Below are 22,486 nucleotides of genomic sequence, written 5' to 3'. Positions count from 1 at the left end.
ATTCAACTAATGAATCCTCTAAAAGTATCAAGGTAACCACCGCACATGTGAGTTTTTGTTATTATTTATGTATGTAGATAAAAAAAAGTCTAATATAAGGCTTTCGAAATATTTAATATAGAAAATATATCGTGGTGTCTGATGGCGCGGCACGAAGCACTATTTTGCTGAAAGTTGGTCTATATCACAGTTTGGATGTAAAGAAACCATCATCTTTATGTATCATTTTGTACCGCTTTACGTCGACGATAGTGGACTTATTAATGTCGCTTTTAACAATGTACGAGGCATAAAAGTCACCGACTCAAATGTGGTACGAAAAAGCATCATTTTATGGATGCAGAATTACTTGGTGCTATATTATACAACGCGTGTTATGCGTTTTAACACCATTTTTATAACAAATACGCAGGCTTCCAACATCGACCTATCCCAATTTACAAACCTTATGTTTTGTTTCACCAATTTCGGCAAATATAGTCCAGATTCATCGGTTTATTACTAGTTTGGGTTCAAGAATATCAGTTGTCATCGTGCTACACACTTGCTGTGAGCGTTTTTACCGATGGTAGAAGAAAGAAAAGGAGCATAACTAATCTATCTTGAGAAATACCACAAATTAAAAGCAAAAAAAAACCCTACTTGAACATTCAAAGAGCACAACACCATCCCCAGCAATTGAGATTCGATAAATTTAATTTCCTAATGACTAGCCAATAATGGACGAATTACGAACAGCAAAATCATTATGGTAAAATATCAATATGGTAAGATTGCTGAAAGCGACCAAGTGATTACAGAAAATATCAATGCCGATGAGGAAAAGTTGAGGCTTATAACATTGTCGGGAAAATATTTATGAAAATCTGATACAGAAATGTCTATCATTTTTTTGATATAGTAAGCATTTAAGGAGAGTTAATGAGCAAAATACGAAAATATGGACAACTTATGGATCGCCTGATATTGTAAATCTCAACGAGATCCACTTAAAGCAGTAGAATTACAAGTACTCTGTATCAGTAATACAGAAAAGCAACCTACTCTTTGAGATCGTATGAAAAATGAAGTTATTCATTAAAGATGTGACGCGCAGTTGAGGAACAAATTCAGAAACGCTGATTAAAATAGTTTGGATCTCTGTCGAATGAAAAGTGAATGAGTTCATCACAGATCTCTATAGAAAAATGGACCTTTTGTGTAGAAACTCAGCGACAACTTCGAAAAAAACATGGATCAAGATCACAAAAAGCGATCTGACAAATAGGAAACTAAAATTGTGGGAGGCCAGTAAAGTTATGGTCTATTACCAACAGTGAAGATATTTGGAGAAGAATATTCGAAGTCCCCTCGCGTCAAGTGCATGGCATTGGTTGAGAAGTAGATAGTAGAGTAGTGGCTACAGATTGATGATGATGAAGGAAAATAGGTTCATCTAGGATATAGATTTCTTATAAAATAGAAAGAGAACGGTAGAGATTAGAGAGAGATTATTTTCTTTGATATAACTCTGAGGATGATTTCTTAGTGCTAATGTCAAACGCAACAGATTCAAAGACACAACAGATAATTTTGAGTACCCTTTAATAAGGTATCAAAAATATAACTGTAATAGTGTGTGTATTAAAAAAAACGTCTACATTTCCCATTAACCTAGCTTCACAGTGTGTTTTCGTAATATGCCATAATGAGCTTTCATCCTTTCCAATTGCATATTCGTAACATTCTTCTTGATTCTTCTTGACCTTAAAATATATCATCATAGAAATTAACTTTGATCGAAAGGTGGTAACTGTCATAGTTGGTAATTTGGTGGCTTTGGAAATTGAAGGATAATTTGCAGAGTATTGGTTGAGAAGTAGATAACCGAACAGTGGCTATAGATTGATGACCATGAAGGAGGGCAGGTTACAGAGAGAGAAAGTAAAGAAAGATTATTTCTTTAGAGACTACTCTAAGGATGATTTCCTAGTGTTAATGTCAAAAACGCAAGAGCTTCAGAGACACGACAGATAATTTTGAATACCGTTTAATAAGATATAAAATATATAAATCTAATTATGTGTGTATTAAAAAAACCTTTACATTTCTCATTAACCTAGCTTCACAGTTAGTTATCATAACGCGGCGTAATGAGCTTTCACCATTTCCCATTGCGAATTCGTAACGCACAATTCACAAATCCACCTTCTTCATTAAAAAATAATCGGCCGCGTCGCTACATCATCCAAACTAACCGAATCGTCGTCCTAATTAGCCTCGTTTCCGTCGCATCGGTCCCGTCCGCGACAAATAATCGGGCGTCCGTCGCGCCATCTACCCGAAACGCACAACGCGCGCACACCGCTACCGCCGCCGCGCCGTGAACCGTCACACGTCAACGAATCCGGCCCGTGAATCCATCAGCTCCGCTCGTATATTTTAATTAAACGCAAAGACGTAGAATCAGCCGACCGAGCGACACTACAAACGGTCCATGATGGGCGCACCAACGACCATTACGCGACGTATTTATTACGTCGGCCTGCTCCGTCCGCTCTATCATCGAAATTGCCGCTCATTATCGCCACCGGACCAGATTACATAATTGTCTTCGATATTCTTCGCGACTATCGACGATCATCCATCTATAATTATGTAGTAGCATAGAAATAACGCGGTCTCCATTCTGTAAACGATCGATAGATAAGCGATCTTGAGATGGACATGTTCCCAATAGAAGAAGGATTATTAGATTATAGACCTCCATAGGACAAGACTATAAATAGAACATTTTTGAGTATCAGGTTATTGAAATATAACAGGTTGTTCAAAAATTCGATTAAAGTTTTACACATTTGTAGTAGAATTCTAAAATCGACGCCATTGTTAACCATGAGTTCATGATCAAATTTTTAATTGCTTTCACATATATTGAATGGATTTGAAAAAGCGTAGTATCACTTAAACAACCGTTAATTAACGTCACTTAATTATTAAACTTGATTGTTTTGATAGTTGTCTCCATAAAGTAACAGTTCTCCATTTAATATTGAGTTATTGAGTACTAGTTAATAGTTGAATTATTGAATGTATACAGACTCTCATCAAAGAACGTTCAAAACTGCATTTTCGGCCTTCATTACTGTTGTTGTTTAATTCGACGAAATCAGCTGCCAAAGCCGATCTCAAATACTTTTAGAAACATATGTTGATGTTTCTCTATAAATATCAATTGTCGCTATTAGTTTCATTAAGTTTAAAAGTGGTAATTTTAATGCCAATATTTAATAGTGACCCAGACGACCAAAAAAACGCCGAAGACAATGAATTACAAAACTTATTTAGAAAAACCTAGATTAAACTCTCAACGACGGTAAAGAGCTAAAAGGAGCTAAAATGGCCACCACACGAAAATCGAAAAGGAACCGATAAAAATACAATTTCGATATGTTCCAGCATCGCGATTTCATTGCTTGCCAGTCAAAAAGAAGAGTCTTTTTCTGAGTGGCGTATTGAGACTAACGATGAAAAGTGGATATACTGCGACAATTCCAAACGCATAAAATCATGCTTGCCTATAACTATAGGTTATAGTCCAATAAGGTACCAAAACAGATTGGTACAGCTACTGCTAATGTCACCAGAAGTAAATTAAATAACAGCGAGCAACAGACGTTAATTCAAACTCTTGTGATGCAGCGTTCGGTCACACGTTGAACAAATTATGTTATGAAAGGCTCACTATTCTGGTTCGGTGGTATATGGTAATCATTCTGGTAACTAACCTCATATGATATATTTTATACTTCAAGTTCTCTGATTTTGAAGGGAAGACAAAGAATATGCCATAGTGTCAGTTATCTTGCTGAAAGAAAGCATTTTTGTCATATTTTTTCTTTCATTTCAGCAGACAAATAAATAAAAAACTTTGTTGTTCACATGTATTGAGGATAAATATTCTTAAAATACAATTAGTTTTACATATTGAACATGTTTTTCCTCCCACTTCTATTGTTCTTCTTTATATATAGAATATATATATATATATATATATATATATATATATATATATATATATATATATATATATATATATATATATTCTGGTATTTATATAATATTTATATAGAGACAATAAAATTAATAAAGACATATAAAACAAATAATCCCTCTAAGTTCTAATCCAAGATTTAAGCTGACAGTCCTTATAATTAATGACGTAGCTTTCATAAAAACCAACAACCCAAAGTTTAATCAAAACTTTTTTCATCCGAGTTTAATAAATCAAGCCAACGGTCGCACGCCTGCCTGATTATGAAAATAGTCCAAGGAACAAAAAGGCGAGAATCTCACACAGTTATGTTATTTTCGTTCAAATTACATAATAAGTGTGAAACGACAAAACGTTAGAAAAATAACATAAAATTATTATTTATAAATTAAATTACCAAGGAACTGTTTTTTAGAATGTCGACTAAAATTATTTCAAATTGTTTTCTTCTTATAAACGGTACTTTTTTAACATTTAATAGACAGTTTCAAAAATAATACTTTTATTAAATAATTATAATCAACTGTAAATTAATGAAAGTGATAACCAGTGAAATGCTGACAAGTTTTAACTCAATGACGCCAAATTAAATATGACGGAAGTGTAACTAAAAGTACTATTTAATAACATCTTATAAATGAATTAAATAAAGATGGTAGTGCTAAAATTAAATATACTGAAAAAAGGTGAGAATAATCAAAGAAATAAGTTTAATGATTTCTGACTATAATAAACTACAAATGTACTAATGTATGCTCAAAATAATATATTCTTCTTGTTAGAATATTTTTCGTGAGAAAGAAACTGAAAATCAAAGATAAAGAAGCTCGAAATTTGGCTAGATGTCACACGTTGCCAAAATTTGGTGAATAAAGATCAATACATATAACTTATTAATGTTTTTAAGTTAATTATGTTCTCTTAATTCAAATGGAACTTATAGAAACAGTTTCCTCAAACATAATTTAATGAACTTATGTAACATTCACCATCTGAAATTTACAGCACATACAATACATACATAGACAGCTTTTTAACAAAGAAGCCTTTTTCAGATTTTGCCAATTAATCGACAAAAGTAATTATCGTCTAACAGGTAATTTGATTTTACCTATCTACTATTTTCTTCACTGCAGCAACATTTTCTGTGTTAACAGCAATGAAAGAAGAGCCAGCTCTTTTTCTGTGTTCAACTGTGAGGCAATCTTCACTATTGAAGTGCTCAAATTTTGTATAATATATATAAGGCTTAGTAATTATGCTACTACCTAATTCTTAAACGTCGGTTTCATACTTTGTTCATAGTGTACGAGCTCATATTTTTTTTAAATCAACATGAAATCAATCCGATCTTTTCAAGAATCTCAAGGAAACTAAATCTTCTATAATGGTATAAAAATTACCCATGTCTTTACAATTTTACCCTTCTGCCTTCCTTCCTTCGCTTTATTCCTTAGACATGTCCTCATGAACATATATTATTTCTTTCAATTTAACTAATTTCTTTTTATTTTTCATGATCAATTGTCATGTCATATTTTGTCACTATTCACATATAATTGTAATAATTGAGTTAATTGTAGACCATTAGTCACAAATTATAATTTAAATATAAATATATTTAACGAAATGTTCAAATGAATTCAACTTTGATTAGAGATAAATACTAAATCTCTTTAACGAGGAATCTCAAAAAGACTCGGGACTTCATCCACCTTAATTAATAGACTTGTTTTCTAAACCTCCACAGATACCAGTCAAGTCCAGTTGTCGCTTCCGTAAATCCAATCAATTTAGTTTGTCAGGCGAGAGAGACAGTCTTTTGATACATGAACGGCGGTTAGTTAAACACTGGTTGGTAAATCTTGTCTTTGCCGTGATGTATGAGTCGCTAGTGGAAGTCGTGGTAGTGTGCGGTTTAGAGATACGACCGGAAACAAGCACGATATAACATGGTTGTCGCGTTTTTCAGCTAAACTTCTACGTTATTTTAAATCTTTCCTTTTCTGATTGTATTTTTTTATATTTTAGTTGCCAGCTGTTGGGTTAAACATTGTGTTTGTTTACTATAACTTTGAATCGATAATAAGTCCGAGAAACAGTAACTTTACTGCAGACATTTTTGGATTGATTGGATTCCTAGACATGACGACTCTTTCACTTATAATACACACTCTAACATATAAATGATGTTGTTCCACCTGGTAGTACATTTTAAAATAATATTGAAGGTTGCCTGATTAGGCCTTTTCTGTAAAATGTTAACCTCGTTCTAAGTAAAATGCTAATATTGTTTCTAAACTCTCTTTAGTTATAACGCAGTAACAGAAAAATACCCCAAATTGCAATCCTGCAGCGGATCTAATCTACTTCTCACAGATATAAAAATAGGCAGAGTTTGCGTAGATAGTAACAATTGTTACCCTGAATGTAATCTAAAGCTACAGTAATTAGTTTCAATACTTGGATGAACTTCGCCAGATATTCTGGTTATCTGATCAAGCAAGTGTTGAAAAGCGAATGAAAAGAGTCAACTTATTAACTAAGCCATTCAGTTTTAATCTACTGCCCATAAATTGCACTATAATAGGATAATAAAGAGATTTCTTTGCGACGACTTCATCTTGTGCGACGAGCGTATGTTAATTGATATCCAAGACAGAATTTTATGACTTCAGCTAATTTGGGGTTTGGGATAAATGTATTTTGGAGCCATAACTAGCTTTATATTGCATCAACGCGATTAATATTTTAATTACAAATTACAATTTAAAGAAGAAATTAAATTACAAATACCGAGTATTTTTTTTGTAATTCAATTAAGTATTTTAATTAAAATTAATTCAAATACTGTCCTAACCTTAATATAGTTCATATCTTGATAGTTTAAGAAATAAATTGTATATTTTGTCACACTGGCCGTGATGACAATTTATCAATAAATTTAAAAGCAATATTGCTATATGTTACTCCCAGATTGACCTATGATGAAAGATATTGATTTATTAGCCAACAGTAAAAGCTATTCGATACAGATGGATAGTTTCAAGTCATCAAATTCAATGCTGCCTAAATAAAGTTTTTCGAATAATTACCAATGCTTACCAGTACGTAATCAATGAATTACATTACTTATTAAGCAACATCTACGTGGAAGCAAAGCAACCCTGGGCAACCCACAGTAAATCAGTAAATTAAAGCGAGAGAAATCACTCAATAAGTGATATAACAGATCACTTGAAAAGTTCCTTGCCTGACACATAGATTGCGCTATTAAAATTAATTTCCATATGTTTTTTAGTTACCCCAACCTCAAAAGATACGTGTATAAATTTTGCTGTCGGATAATTAGTTTGTGAATTAAAAAATTTTGAGTGAAGCAACTTTTGTTTTTGTGAAAAAAATGGATATAAACGAATTTCGCGTGTTGACAAAATACAGTTGAAGCAAAAACATGGCTTGATGCCGAGCTTCCGGACACTGTCCCAGGAAGATGAACCTTGAAGGATAGGTATGCTAAGTTTAGACGTGGTGAATGCAGTGGACACCCAAAAGAGGTTGAATGACCGTAAATTGAAACTGAATGAAATTACAGACACTCTAAAAGATATCAACTGAACGTGTACATCATGTCATTCAAGAATATTTGGGTATGAGAAAGCTCTGTACAAAGTGGGTGCCGCGCGAGCTCACTTTTGACCAAAAATAACGACGAGTTGATGATTCGGGGCAGTGTTTGCAGTTGATCAAGCGTATTAAACTCGAGCTTTTGCTCAATATGTGACAATGGATGAAACATGGCTCCATTATTTTACTTCGAAGACCAATCAACAGTAATCCGAGTAGACTGCATACGATGAATCCGCTCCAAAGCGTGGGAAAACGCAACACTCGGCTGGCAAGTTTGTGGCGTTTGCGACTATCACATAGAGTTATTGGACAGTTTGAAGGCCAAAATCGCTGAAAAACGAAAAGAAAGAAAGTGCTGCTTCACCAATACAATACACCGTATCACAAGTCAGTGAAAATTAAGGCTTCGAATTGCTTCCTCATCCACCGTACTCTCCAGATCTCGACCCCAGCGACTATTTTCTGTTCTCGGACCTCAAAAGAATGCTCGCTGGAGAGAAATTTTCGCCAAATGAAGAGGTGATCGCCGAAACTAAGTCCTATTTTGAAGCTAAGGGCAAATCGTAGTACAAAAATGGTATCGAATAGTTAGAGGGTCGCTATAATTTTTCCAAAAAAATATGTTTTACTATGGTAGGCCTTGGACTTTTCAATTTACCTGTTAATAAAATAAATATAAGTGCTATTATTTACTTTAATCTAACATTTTTAACATTTTAATTTGAAACATTATTCCACACTTGCTTATAAATTGTTCGTAGTATAAAGAAAATTTAATAATAAATTACTTTACAATTGAAATTTTACTAAGCGTTTCTAATAAATGATGATATATTAAAAAATAACAACTTTTTATGCAAAAAGAAATGTAATACTTTCAGAAATAATCACATACACTTAATAGCACGACCCATAAAACATTTTTAAACTAGTTTGTGATTAATTGTTTTTATGCATTCCAATTCTTTACACTTGGTTAAGTACTGCTGCTATAAATATCGACGTCGGTTCTTAATGTTGTTTGGAATAACACACGATACAACACTGGAGCAAGATGGCGCCTGAACGGACGCCATTTTACTTCAACATGCAAAGCCAGACACGAAAGTGGGCGCCCTGTACAAATTAAAATCAATTATTAATTGCCTAGCTCTTTCTCAACAGAGATTGTTAATATTAATTTTAAATAAGGAGTCGGCCCAGCAAGATTTAGTTGTAAACAAATTCAGAATCAGTTTGTTTTAATTAGGTATACAGCAGGTTTTAATTGATAGAGAAAAAGAGGTAGGAAAAGCAGATAATGTTGTAAATATTTTTTCAACTTTACACACTTACTGTTTATGGATAGTAATCGATAGAAACACAAATAAAAGAAAAGTTAAAGAGTTAAATTTTAAGGAGATGCAATGGGATACATAGAAAAGATATTCGAAAAGATACGTTACGATTATTATAGGTATTCGATACTCAACCCCATTCACCTAACACATTTTAAGAAATATACTGATGTTATGCAACATAAAAAAGTATAGCACGGAACTACTAAAAAGCAGTTAAATTTAGCAGAATTACAACCCAAACTTAGCTTTTATATTCTATCTTCGTAGATTTTGATTCTCAGAACTAAAAAAATAAATTTAAAGTTGTATTTTTCTTCAGTCGTCAATAATAGACTGTTAGCCTGTACGCTCCAAAGTATTTGCAGAAGTATATAGTAAATGGCCCAAAATAACCACGTAAGAATGGAATATTAATTTGATTTCTGTAGAAAGCAGTAGACAATAAAACTAGTATACAGATTGGTAAACCAAATAATTAGAAACTTAAATACAACAAAATATTTTTAATTCGCTTTTTTTTCGTTATATCTCAAGCATCTGATAAAATATGGCTTGAACATCACCTACACTGTTCACCAGTGAGACCTAGTCTCACAGATAGACAGTTTATTTTGATACATGATGACGAATTCACTAAATTACATCCAAAACATGCAGGTGATCCACAAGAATTAGAAGGTGACCCCAAGAATCGTTACCGTGGCAACATGCACTGACGATACGAAATTTAATAACGTAACTGAAATCCACTTACATACGAGGATCCAATATCAACCCCAAATAACCTCCAACTTCATTTAAATAAATCCAATTGTTGATATGAAACTGAACTTATATTTATAGGCCCATTTAAACCTACGGTATATAAATGTTGCTGCCATATGGCGTTTTCTTTGTTTCTTTGTCAATTGTTAGATATTATCAAAAATGGATCGTGTCAATAGGTGCAAGACAATGTTAGAACAATTCATCAAAGATGTATAAAGGTTGTGTATACTACACAATTGAATCTATACCCAATACCGTATAAAAAACGGTATATGTAGGAGTCTTCCAAGACGAGCCAAACTCAACAAAAGTTGTTAGCGGAAAGAACACATCATTGTTCTTTTTTCTTTGCCAATCACCTTCAGTGGTCGTAGTGTTAGAGTCACGTTGGCCAGTCAATTCTAAAAGGTGTACAACAATTTGTGTGCAGTAAGTCTCCAGAGAAATACGAAAAGGAGGTGAATTATTCTCTATTTCGACAATGCAAAAGTCATACGTTTTAAATGGTCATCCACTATACAATCCTGATTTGGTACTGAATGACTTCTTTTATTCCCGCACATTATAAGCAAATTAAATGGTCAACGATATTTGACACCCGAAGACAGATTGACGTGTTCAATTATGTTGCATTAACTTACCACAATCGGGATGGAAAAATGACTGAAAAAGTATATTGATTTTTGAGAAGAATATTTTTAAAATCATTTCGATCATCAATATTTGGTTTTTCATTGGGCCTAGATTAAATTAAGTTTAAGTCTGAAATCTTTGATATCGGTTTAAAGAAATATGGAAGAAAAACTACTAGATAGTTTTAGTTAACATTTAGTTTGGAAGCATCAAATTTCCTTGCTTCAATCTCTTATACTTTCCTTATATAATTCAGGTAAATGTTCGCAACATTAATAAAGTATGTCAGTTATCCGACCAGAATAAGGATCGCGTATATACGTAATGTAAGATAGAATATTCATTACAATAATATTTAAATATAAGTTTGTACAGATCTCTTACTAAAGTAACTTTTGTAGCCAAGTTATTGCAGAAAAATCACTAAAAACATTTACTGGATTAGATTACTAAAATTATAAAAAACGACAAATAGATTTAGATATGTTAAGTTATGAAATATTCTAGAAAATTGCTAAATTATATAGGGAATATGGTAAAAATACTTATTAAAATAGAACGGGCATTGTTAGCATTCGAAAATGGAAAACTTTATTAAGTATATATCATCAACTTATTGATATAATAAAAAACAAGAAATTAATTGGAATTTTTTCATTGTACACAAAATAAAACATCGGTAGCTATTTGCCGGTGGTTCCTCATTTTCCGCTACATTTAAACCGAAGCTAACAGTTAAATGTCCGTTCGTTAAAGTCGTAGGTTTAACTGTGTAGAAGCGAATAATAAATTTCCTAAATACTTCCTCTAAAATATCTTTAGTTTTCAAAGTTATTGTCGAGGGCCTCGTAAAAATGTTACGCATTTTAAACGCTTTATTGGCTTGGGAGTAGCGAGCAACACAGAGGCTTCCAACCCGGCTGACGCAAGCGATAAAAGTCACATTTTTTTTCGGTTAAAATATTAATATCGCCGTATGCTTGTAGACAAAATCATTTTTTTTCCTTGGAATAATGTAACTCCTTTTAAATGTTTCATGCATTCATACTAAATACTCGAGGTTAATACTCTTTATCAATTTTGTTTATGACATTAAATTACATTGCATATATATATATTTATATATATATATATATATATATATATATATAAATATTATTTAATTATTATTTATTATTTTCATATATTTAAGCTAACATAGTCATTAATATGCTTGGGGCCTACGCGACTTGTTATACACTATCATCAGCCTCCATGTAGCAGTAGTAGCAGCTCAATAAAGTCTAAGTTGAAATCACTTCACAAGATTTTTTGTGGAAAAGAATCAGAAGGATTTTGATTTTGATTTTGATTTATCAACATCAATTTTAATTATTTAAGGGCTCATGAAAAATGACCTGACCTGATGAATGACCTTATCTGTTGATCACTAGATTAAGACAGAAGAGACCTTCTTTATTGGAAATCTTTAGTAACAAACTATTTTGGTTTCTAAAAATGATTTTGTTCCTTATCCAAGTGAAACATAATTTCCCGGCCAGGCTAGATAAAACTAAATGGGCCACTCGCCCATCAGTAAAACAAGCTGAAGAATAATAGTTCGAAACCTAAGTTAAACAGTAGCTTAAATATTAAAATAAGATCTGTATTGGAACATTTGGAAAATTTATTGGATTGAACCTGGTTAATGTGAATTCCTAACTACGGTCCTCCATATTTAGCTAATTTATAGTGGCGAGTATTCAGTACAGATCACCTCAGAAGACATCTAGTCTTACTCCACTTGGTTACTGGCGTGAATGTGATAATTTTCACTGTCGAATTCTGCTCTCTTACCTTATGGACAATCACATTTATAAATAATCACAAACATAAATTTACAACGACGTTCTAACAGGATTAGAACCCATAAATATCATGAACCATATTATCCATAAATGCATTATTTTAAAGGAGACTAAATATTATGTTTTATTGCAAAAATTATAAACTTGAGGAGAATAAAAAGAACATTATTTAATATATTATTATTTAACATTATTATTTAATATATTTATATATATATATATATATATATATATATATATATATATATATATATATATATATATATATATATATATATATATATATATATATATATATCAGTCACTATTCTGTTAATTCATTTAAAAACATAATCTCCAATATTATCAATTATTTTTGAACAATATTTAAAAGTGCTTCATAAAATAACACAACGTTAAACACACTAATAACCCAAATTATTTAATAATAGATAAGTTTATAAAATTCAATGTATTCTTCCGAACTTCCGTAACTCCAGTTAATAAATTAGTGAGACCCACTCTCCATCAAAGCGGTAATTTGACAACTTCCAATTATGAAAATTGAAGAGCAGCAACCTAACTCTCCCCAAAGGTTTCACCCTTTTCGTATTCGGGGACCCAACGATGCCGAATAACTTCATTTAATATAGACCCCACTTAGCATTAAACACTGTTCAAATTAAAGAATATCGATTAAATATTGCCGATGAGAAAATGTGATGTTAATAATTTTAATTAAATATTATTGAATGGTTTGATATAAAATATTATTATAGGCGTATAACGATTTATGTCTAAATATTGTATTTATATACATCCTGTGAACTGAGGCTTAAAATAATATATTAATTGAAGTAGATATATAAGACTGTTCAATAAGTTCTAATTGTTTTCAAATATATATATAATATAGGAAACTATCCCCTTATAACAGCTTTTGCCTCATCATTTTATGAAGGTCAAAGTAAAGCCGATTTAAATCTAGCGAACAATCTGTATCAAGCGTGTTAACTGGATGCGAACTGGATTTAGCGATGGTTTTTTAATCTGTGTGAAAATACTTCTTACTAAACGGCTTTTTCTTTCATTTTTGCGTCAATTGGGGTCAAAATAATAATATGGGTTCATTGTTCTGTAACTTTTAGATAAATTTATTTAATGCTTGCAACAAAATGCTTTAAATATTCGTTAATTAGCTTGCTCTATTTTTTGTAATATCAAATTTTGATGCTAGATGAATAGAGCCTAATCATAAATGCCCCAAAATTGAACTTTGGAAATCGGCTGCCAAAGCCCATCAAAGAATTTTAGAAACTTATAGAAATGCTGCTTCATCATATCCCAACTGTCGCATTTGGATTCAATGACTTGATAGTGGTGATTCTCATTTCGATAACAAAGAACAACCTGAAAGATCGGATCAAACTCTCAAACAACTCTTAAACTCTCCGATAGATTACTAGCTCATCAATTAACTATTTTCAGTTGTCTATATGCTATCAGAAGTATTTAAAATTCGGGAAAATAGCCACCATACGAATTCACTGAAAATACTTGTCTAGCAGTGAAAGACGAGTTTTCTGTAGCGTACTGTGACTGGTTATGAAAAATAGAGCTACCGCGACAACTCCGAACGTCCAAAAATCATGGGTTAGTTTAGTGAGCTCTTAATATCGATACCGAAGCGGGCATATTTAGATGCGAAAAGATGGGAAAAGGGTTTTGTTTTAAGTGTTGATTGATCAGTGATCAAAATATACGCAAGCACCTAATATCTTTTGAATATTAAATATTTCCAATATTTACCAGTTGCTTGAGTGAATCAACATTTTTTTTCTTATATTTATGATCGAGATATTACAGTATGACGGGTTTTCCCTGAAGGTTGGGTGATTCAAAAAACCACAAGGATACAGACAAGGAACTCTCAACGTGATTATTACTAAATAATTAGATTGACATAAAATGAAGTAAGCTATGTATGTGTGTTATATGTCTTTGTATATGTCCCATAAATATTCACCACGGTTCTTAGGATACTGTGAATTTAAGTAGCTAAATTATTATACTTTAGAATCATCGGTGATTGTATGCTTCATTGTAGCCGTATAGAAAAGATATAGCGAGGCCAAACTAAAGAATATCAGTGGTCAAATACTACTAAATGTTGAAGAATTACCACTATAGCATTCGCTGCTTAATACGGAGCGTTGTCCTTTTGGAAATACACATCAACAAGGTTCTCCTGGCACAAAAAAATGGTAACTTTTTGTAACACCAGGAAAGCTTCGCGCTAATTACCGTACTTATACAGCAACCATGCTTATTGTTATACCCATTCATTAAAATTCGGATTCTAAATAACACTCAGTCACTCATTAACACTTGCTTTAACGGAAACTAAAGCAACATGACCGACCCAGGCTCCCTACATCAACAAGCCATCGTTATATTTTAAATTAACCTTAAAATATAAAATCACCGAAAAATCCTTTGATATGTTTCTTTATTCGGTTTGAAATAACCTTGTACAATACGGAGACCGTCGTCTCCATTTGCAGAATCAAACTGGGGAAGTGTCGAATTACGGACAGGATTTATTTTAAAAACCATTGACTTTCACCTCCTACGCGAAACCGAGCTTGAGTTCAGTAGCCCGTAAAGTGTGAAAAATCGTCTTGATAACTCCGTAATGCCGATCGAGACTGCTGAATATGGGCGTGTTTAGAATGAGAATACATGAAATTTGCAAAAGAGATTGCCTTCAGCAGACGTCTCGTCTATACGAGGGACATTTGAGATTAATTTGATACTGGATATTTATGTACACTACAATATATTAGGTTTCTTATTGACAATACGTATATAAAATCACTGATATGACGAAATATAAAGTATATAGTTGAATTAATTGAAATATAATTGAAATAGCTGAGTTGAATTTAATTGAAAAGTCTCCGGCTTACCATAGTTAAATACATTTTTTGGCAAAATTACTTTTCCTTTATTCAACATAAATCCATTCATAGGTGATAAATCCAGCTTTTTGATACCATTTTTGTAGAACGATTTATCCGGTTTCGTCGATCACCTCTTCATTCGACGAAAATTTCTTCCTAGCGAGCATTCTTTTGAGATCTGAGAACAGGATATAGTCGCTGGGGGCCAGATCTGGAGAATACGGTGGATAAGGAAGCAATTCTAAACCCAATTCATGGATTTTTTATTCTTTTCCTTCAAATGCGGCCGTTTTTCTGTGATTTCAGCCTTTAAACGGTCCAATAATACTATGTAATAGTCGCTGTTGATCGTCCTGCCTTTTTCAAAGTAGTCAATGAAAATTATTCCATGCGCATCTCAAAATACAGACACCATAACCTTGCCAGCCGACTCTTGCGTTTTCCTACGCTTTGGAGCGGGTTCATCGCATGCAGTCCACTCGGAATCGAACAGGTCAATTGAAAAGTCCCTGGCCTTAGTAAAATATATTTTTTTGACAAAATTAGTTTTTTTTATTCAATATAATTCCCTTCAAGGGTGATACACTGATTATAGCGACCCTCCAACTTTTCACGAACAGAGCCGCTAGGGGGAATTCGAAGTCCAATTCATGGATTCGACGAACAGAGCCGCTAGGGGGAATTCGAAGTCCAATTCATGGATTTTTGCCAACGTTTTCACTGACTTGTCACACGGTGCATTGTCTTGGTGAAGCAACTGTTTCTTTTTCTTCAAATGTGGCCGTTTTTCGGCGATTTCGCTGATGATCCTTCTTTTTTCAAGGTAATCATTGAAAATTATTCCATGTGCATCCCAAAATATAGACGCCATAACCTTGCAAGCCGACTGTTGCGTTTTCCCACCCTTCGTAGAGGGTTAATCGCATACAGTTTACTCAGATGACTATCGATTGGACTTTGGAGTGAAATGAAGGAGCCATGTTTCATCCATTGCCACATATTGATGCAAAAAATCAGGTTTATTACGCTTGATAATCGTCAAACACTGCTCCGAATCATCAACTGTCGTTGTTTTTGGTTAAAAGTAAGCTCGCGCGGGACCCATTTTTCACAGAGCTTTCTCGTACACAAATATTCGATATATGATATGATGTTCAGTTGATATCTTTAGGGTGTCTATTTCATTCAATTTCAATTTACGGTCATTCGAAATAATTTTGTGGATTTGTTAATGTTTTCGTCGGTAACAACCTCTTTTGGGCGTCCACTGCGTGTCTTCGGTGCACGTCTAAACTTAGCATACAAATCCTTGATGGCTGATTTTTCTGGGACAGTGTCCGGAAACTCGGCATCAAACGAAGTTTTCGCTTCAACTGTGTTTTTCCCAATTTTTAAAAAGCAGTATTTTATCAACACGAAATTCCTTTTTAGCAATTTTTTCACAATAACAAAAGTTGCTTCACTCGAAATGCTATAATTAACAAACTGATGATCCGACAAGTGTCAAATTTATACACGCATCTTTTGAGGTTTAGGGCTAACTAAAAATATACGTAGTTAATTCTAGTAGCGCCATCTATGTGTCAGGCCGAGGACTTCTCAATTAACATGTTAATTACATTTAATTTCAATCACCCATTCAGTTTAAAATACTTCACTGCGTTATCAAGGAAGATCCAATGCTAAAATGTTAGTACATAATTGCTAATTTCTAATGAAACAGTCATTTTACTGTTCATATGACGAAAAGTTAGTATTTCATTTAAAAAGTTTTAGTTCGTTTTTAAAATCCGTTTAAGTTTTTGTGTTCGGCAGGTACAATTTAACAAAAGAGCCGTCAAAAAAGAACAAAAAAATTGTCACACGGTGTAATTGGATCACTGCCAAACCAACATTCTATCAACACGATATCACCACCCTGCAAAAAAAATGGGAGATGTTGTAGAAGCTCTTGGATTAATATATTCTTCTAATTTTTTTCAATAAAAGGCAATTTAAACTCTTGTTATTCTATCGTCACTTAATTGTCCGAAGAAAATAATAAAACCAATATTATATGTGTAATACTAATAAATAAATATGGTTTCGCGTATGAATTATAATATTATAACATGGATTAACGAAGGCAGATTTAAAGGAATTATATCGTAAGACCTGAGATGTGCGAAGAAGTATTCTCGGTTCGATTGTGTCCGGTCTTTGAGCCTCGGGCGATTAACTCTAACGTAAGAAACTGCAGACAGACCACACACACGATCTCAGCTACTAATAATCGGCACTCCGATTACCAGCGCCGCAAAGAGGCATGTGTCGGACAGAAGGACCGAAATAAGAGGCGTGGACTTGCCTGTTCCCATCACACCCGAACAGGACCTACGACCCGGATGGTACCGACCGACCATGGGCGGGATATTAATCGTTGTTTTGATTCATTTCAGCGCCGAAGGAATGTCGTACTAATGGGGATGGCTTTTCACTATCCTTTCAATTTCCTTCGTTCGATCTTTTCGCAGATGTCTTGTCGCCAACATCTTATAAAAACTATGTAACGAGAATTGTATTTTATTTTATCCATTCAACAGTGTGTAACCTGTATAAACATAGTGGATAATAACAGGTCAAATAAAGAAGTCCCTGGCCTTAGTAAAATATATTTTTTTGACAAAATTAGTTTTTTTTTATTCAATATAATTCCCTTCAAGGGTGATACACTCATTATAGCGACCCTCCAACTTTTCGATACCATTTTTGAAGTATGATTTGTCTTTTACTTCAAAATAGGCCTCAGTTTCGGCGATCACTTCTTCATTCGACGAACATAGCCGCTGGGGGGCAGATCTGCAGAATACGGTGGTGGGTGAAGAAGCAATTCGAAGTCTAATTCATGGATTTTTGCCATAGTTTTCACTGACTTGTGACACGGTGCATTGTCTTGGTGAAGCAACTGTTTCTTTTTTTTTCAAATGCGGCCGTTTTTCATCGATTTCGCTGATGACCTTCTTTTTTCAAGGTAATCAATGAAAATCATTCCATGTGCATCCCAAAATATAGACGCCATAACCTTACAAGCCGACTGTTGCGTTTTCCCACGCTTCGGGGAGGGTTAATCGTATACAGTTTACTCAGGTGACTATCGATTGGACTTCGGAGTGAAATGATGTAGCCCTGTTTCATCCATTGTCATCTTCAAACACTGCTCCGAATCATCAACTCGTCGTTGTTTTTGGTCAAAAGAGAGCTCGCGCGGCACCCACTTTGCACAGAGCTTTCTCATACCCAAATATTCGTGAATGATATATACGTTCAGTTCATATCTTTAGAGTGTCTGTGTCACCATATCTAAACTTTGCATACCAATCCTTGATGGTTGATTTTCCTGGGGCAGTGTCTGGAAACTCGGCATCAAGCCAAGTTTTTGCTTCAACTATTTTGTCCCTTCAAAATGCAATATTTTATCAACTCGCGAAATTCCTTTTATCCATTTTATTTACAGTAACAAAAGTTGCTTCACTCAAAATGCTATAAACCACAAACTAATGTTCTGATAGCTGTGAAATTTATTCACGCATTCTTTGAGGGTTAGACTAACTAAAAAACATATGGATTTAATTCTAGTAGCGCCATCTATGTATCAGGCCGGTTACTTTTTACTCATCAGTATGTGTATAAATATCGTTTAGAGCTCTACGAAGATAGATAAAAACGATTATAAAACACATGAATTATTTGAATCATTTTACATAGACGTGACGCAATTCGCTGAAAATTAGTTTTCATCTTTTAACTCCGGGTTGCTGTATTTAGTTGTTTAAATTTATTGGCATTACATATATACATATTTCTAAATCTGTTAAATCTATTTCTTTAGTTGGGTATATAATAATAATATAATTTTAGTGATTTCTCATTACCTGAAATTGCCTATCTAAATATTCTCAGCTGCTTACTGATCCTCCTTTTACTAGCCACACTGATGACAGTCAAAAGTCAGGATATCAACGGATGAGGATATATGTTAAATGTGTAAAGCATGTGTGCATATCGTCAAACACGACAGTCGTCCGCATTCACAAAACAAGAACGACCGACCTCTCAAAAATCAAATAATGATTTATCAATAAAAATTTGGAATAAGTCACTAAAAATAAAATATTGTATATTGCACTTGAATAATATATTACTAACATTTGTTATTAGATACACAAATTTATTTATAAGTTAATATATTAGTACTTTTATTTTATACTTGACTATCAATTAACAAACAAGATAAGCGTGGGATAAATATCTCAGTAAGTATTTCCCAAATTAAAATTAAATCGAACTAATTTAAGTTATAGTTAATAGTAAGCCTTTCACATTTATATCAACTCGTGTGGTTTAGTTCGCTTCAATTTTCTGATTGTTTGAACGTTGCCCAGTAGTTGTATCGCTATGTTTATGTTTTGCAGTAAAATCGTTGATTTTGTTAATTTAGAGATGACCAAATAGACCAATTATTATTGACTGATAAACTAACCCATTTGATATTATGTCAACTTTGAAGTGTGTCTCGACTAACCAGTACAGCTGTTGATTTTTTTATTCCTGATCTGTTAAGCATTTCTACTAAACTTGAAATAATATGTATGGTTTTGTTAGAATTCACATTTCTCTTTCTTTTACTCATAACCTTGAAGCAAATTCGATATATTTTTAATGCATATACAAAGTAATTCAAAATATACAGTTTTTAAGAATTTAAAAAAGAAAAACTATTTTAACACAGTGACAAAATATAAGTCAACTCTATAACGAAGTAATATTATTATTATACTTGGGAAGGAGACTTGGTTTCGAAACGATGAATTATTAAATAGCAACATTTGATTAGCGTTGGTCCTCCGTTTCCTTTTTCCTAATTGGCATCAGCGTTTCATCCTGAAAACCTGTCCGTTATGGATCGAATTTACGTCAGGGCTAAAGGTCTAGGCCGCCGTTCTGACACACGACTTTATTTTAGGATTCAGCGCGGGAAAAGCCAGACGACATTTGATGGAAAACCTTAACTGGGGCTTGGGGAAAGGACTATCTCGCATTAATTGTGTGATTTCCCAACTGTATCTATAAAAGCTATGTCATCTCGTTACGTAATGCTTAAAAGGATGAATAAAATTATTGCTATGTTTCATTTTCAATCACATATTTATTTATAGTATATAGAAACATTTTTATCGTTTGTTCCGTTAACGAAAGAGCCTTATATAATATTGAAGAAAAATAATATGTTTTTCCCGATAAAATGGTGGAAGTCGTGTATCTTTAGCGACACTTGTAGTTATTCAAAGAAACTCTGTATTACCGGATTTGAAAGATATCACTCTATACAATATATATAGTCTATTCAAAGTTATTTTGTACATACATCATTTAAATTTCTGACATCTAAACGTCGCAATGTTGCCGCATCAATTATGATTTTAGTTTAGTTTGGCTTTGACATACAACATAATTCTAATCAAAATAAAATAATTGAACAAAAATGTTGTCAAATATTATTTATTTTAACATTATGGTACATCTAAAAACTACACAATTGTTTATAGGTTAGAGTTATAACCTCTTATCACTATTTCTTTCAAGAATTTTGCATACGTCTGACAACCGGACGACTTTGACAGCCGCATTCGTTTACGTATTCGAACTAACCCGACAGCATCGTGTCTCTTTTTAACTAGAATAAAATGAGATGTCTATATGTCTAATTTTTTTATTTCAGCAAAAGTCTTGACGAAAATCATAATGTGCTTTTTTACATTATTACCGAACTAAATACCAACCATATCACAGTTTTGAACCATTTACATAAAACTAGATAACAAAGAAAATTGATACTTGGGTCACATATATATTAGCAACGAAAACATTAATGGATTGAGCTTCCATTATTACGGGCAATGAAAAATGGGTCACGTATGGTGGTAATATCAGAAAAAATCGCGAGAAGCTTCACACAACACTGCAAAGCTTGCATTGATACCAAGGAAGGAGGTCGAACCAGGAACCCAGAAACCCTTAACAAGTCTCTCTACTATCTATAACTATTGCGATTGAAGCAGGCCATTAAAAAAACCTTCACAACAATACTGAACCACAGGCATCTTTGATGATAATGAACATTGAGTGAGATTGGACGGAATATTTTAATGCGTCCACCGTATAGACCGGACATATGTCCTGATCTGAACTGATTTCTGAAAATCTCTGTGAATAATGTAAAGGTGTTGTCAAAAGGGATATCACTTGGTTCAGTTTTTCTCCCATGTCTCAGTTCGTAAGCTCTACAGCATCTGATTTACCAAAAATGTAAAGTATCATGGATCAGAACGGAACATATACAATAAATTAGTATTTAAAATGTATAATATTAACAAACGAGAGAATCTTCTAAACTTTATTTAGATTCTCTTTTTATCTCTTTATTTAGATTTAAATTAATCTCGCACATAACAAAACCCATTTTCATAAACTATTAAACTAAGAAAAACTACACTTATTCTGAAGGAATCCTGACGTATGACGCTCATTTTCAGGCCTCTTCATCTGTAACTCATTACTATACGGGTCCAATAATTTAAAAAACTGATAGATACGTTATATAGGAGTAGGACTTCTTATTTTGTTTTTAATTTATATTACAAGTTTACTTATATCTTTTGAGTGCTTATTTTGCAAATTATTCTATATAGCTCCCGGACTATCACAATATTGTATTAAGACAAATTTTACATGCTTTTCTCTGAGATCATGTTATAAATGGAGTTATTTGTTTAAACAAATTCAAAGATGTCCATTACAGTGGTTTGGACATGTACAAGAAAGGCAGGTAAACGAATTCATCATAGATTTCTGCGGCAAAATAGAACTTCTGAATAGAGATCACACTCCACAGTCGATAGCGACCTCCTGACGTTCATCGAGTATAAGAATCTAATAATATTTTTGAAGTTTTAACACTAACATAACAGGTTAATTGAAAAGTCGCCGGTCTACCGTAGTAAAACACATTTTTTTGGCAAAATTAGCTGTTTTATTCAATATAATTCCCTTCAAGCGTGATACACTGATTAAGCGACCCTCCAACATTTCCTTACCATTTTTGTAGCACGATTTGTCCTTTGCTTCAAAATAGGCCTCAGTTTCGGCGATCACCTCTTCATTCGACGAAAATTTCTTCCCAGCAAGCATTCTTTTGAGATATGAGCACTAGTCGCTAGGGGCCAGATCTGGAGAATACGGTGAATGAGGAAGCAA

The 22,486-nt window shown here is 33.2% G+C and overlaps 1 protein-coding gene across 3 annotated transcripts in view; it reads right to left on the bottom strand.

Moving 5' to 3' along the window:
• The window catches only part of LOC143202313 (T-box transcription factor TBX20), a 130,294-nt gene that overhangs the window by 36,508 nt on the left and 71,300 nt on the right, over positions 1–22,486 (bottom strand). The gene's annotated exons all lie outside the window — the stretch shown is intronic.

The sequence above is a fragment of the Rhynchophorus ferrugineus genome, unplaced genomic scaffold (assembly GCF_030347505.1).
Source record: "Rhynchophorus ferrugineus isolate W39M unplaced genomic scaffold, kcgeb_rfMv2 rfM9, whole genome shotgun sequence".
Classification (NCBI taxonomy): domain Eukaryota; kingdom Metazoa; phylum Arthropoda; class Insecta; order Coleoptera; family Curculionidae; genus Rhynchophorus; species Rhynchophorus ferrugineus.
Note: the sequence above shows the minus strand (reverse complement) of the source record. Positions and strands in the feature narration are given on the sequence as shown.